The sequence below is a fragment of the Triticum dicoccoides genome, unplaced genomic scaffold (genome assembly GCF_002162155.2).
Source record: "Triticum dicoccoides isolate Atlit2015 ecotype Zavitan unplaced genomic scaffold, WEW_v2.0 scaffold75710, whole genome shotgun sequence".
NCBI lineage: Eukaryota > Viridiplantae > Streptophyta > Magnoliopsida > Poales > Poaceae > Triticum > Triticum dicoccoides.
Window position 1 is genome coordinate 1 of NW_021297543.1, and position 1988 is coordinate 1988.

General features: G+C 43.8%; 1 long non-coding RNA gene across 1 annotated transcript; it reads left to right on the top strand.

Annotated features, from left to right (window-relative positions):
- LOC119347795 lies at positions 1-1616 on the top strand. Its single transcript, XR_005168538.1, has 3 exons — positions 1-23; positions 116-330; positions 1397-1616. It is a non-coding gene; the product is annotated as an uncharacterized LOC119347795 (long non-coding RNA).
- Positions 1617-1988: the final 372 nt, after the last annotated feature.

The following is a 1988-nucleotide window of genomic DNA, read 5'->3' on the forward strand; positions in this document are numbered from 1 at the left end:
GTCCTGTCGAGTGGATCAATTTTGTATGAATCCAACTGCCTATATCTCACCAAAACCCAAGTTAACAAGTAAACTGCAAGTTGGAACTTGACAAGATCTTGTGTGGTAAGTTCAGGTTCACTACTGCACATGTGTTACCTGGGAGATGGTTGACTTTTCACAGCAAGCCAGGATCCTATGGTTTGCGATGGCTCACCCGAGTTTAGCATCCGTGGAGGAATGGATATTCCATCTTGTAAAGACAACAGTCTCCCATCAACAAAGGTGTGATCCATTGACATCATCTGTTCCAAAAATGGGATCCTCACCAAGCTACAGACATAACTAAAGGTACTTCTTCTCGGTTTGTACATAGATTCAAATCCTTGTGCATCCACCATATAAGGGCATGTCTAACCAATCCCTTATCCCGCCATAAGAAAGTATAATTTTGTTTTATCTCCTCTATGTCGGACCTAGCCGATCCCTTTATCCCGGTTAGTGGAGTAAAAAAATATACTCCATCCCTTATCCAACGAGTACATTTACTCTGGCTCGAGGCGGTCGAGTAAAATTTCCTCTTCCTCTCTTCGCCTCCTCTGCCTCCTCTTCTCCCCCTCGGCCCGCCGCTGCCGCGTCCCCTGCCCTCCCCTGCCCTCCCCCTCTCCTGCCAATGGCCGGACGCGGTGGCCGGAGATCCCCGCCGCCGATCCGCAGCGCCACGCCCGCATGTCATCGTCCGCCGGCGCATCCTTGACCCGCCGCCGCTCGCCCGATCCGCCTGCCACCACCCCCATTCGCGGATTTCCTGGAGCTCCCACTGTCGTGGCCACTTTTTTCCCTTTAGAAGAGGCAAAGTTCTGCTTCTCGTGGAAACAACTATATGCCTTCATGAAAAAATCACGCAAAGAAAAAAATTCAGCATTTTTTCCCTTTTCGAGAGGAACAACTGCCTCCATGAGGAACCAAATATGTGCTTCTCGTGGAAGCAAAAAAATTGACGGATTTGTTTTCACTTTGCATGGAAGCAACAATGCTTCTTGTGGAAGCACAAAAAAAAACACGATTTTCCCCCTTCCGAGTGGCATAGTTGTGCTTCTCGTGGAAGCAAATTTGTAAGCAAATATGTTTTTCTAGTGGAAGCAAAAAAAAATCATGGAATTTTATTTTTGGGAGACAGAGAGTGCTTCTCACGGAAGCAAATCGATGGCTCTACAAAAAGATAATATGTGCTTCTCGTGGAAGCACAAATTTAATATTCGCGCAAAAAAGGATTGTAATTTTTTTCTCCAAAACTTAGAGAAAACAAAATGGGAACCAAAAATCTAAAAAATAGAAAAAACCTACAAAATGCATAAAACAGTATAAAAAGTTTAGGACAGGTTCTTATGTATTTTTGCCCTCTATGTCTGTGTAGGCTTATGGTAATGGAGGCAGAGCGATGCCGCAATATGTATTAAAAGTTGGATCAGGAATTTATTTTTCCTTGGGTGTTTCCATGTCTTCCCGGAAAGTAACGTATTGTGTATGTTGTATAGTATTGACAGACTATTTGTAGTTCTACCTCTACTTCTATCTATGCACTGAGAGAGCGATTCATATATCCCGCAAAAAAGAAAAAAAAAATAGGAGAGAGATTCATAGCGTGGCTGCATGGATATTAAAGACTATTTGTCATTTCTTTTCTTGAGTTTCTGCAGCCTGGATGTTTATACATGAGATGACAGGTGTTTGGGCATGATTTATTAATTAATTAATTAATTCAGTTGTAGTAGCTGTGGTAACGTGTTGACTGTCCCTGGCTACTCAGAGATGAGCAGAGTGATCAACTGACAGTTGACCGAATCCAGAGTTGTAGATCTTGCCAAGTGGTTGTAGAAGAGGACAGAACTGGCTGCCTTAAGCTGTCGAAGGTGAACCTGAATCCTCCCAAGATCAACTACGGGCAGCAATTCAGACTAGTGATCCAACATGGAACAGAACAGAACCAACCAAAGCTTTATGAGGAC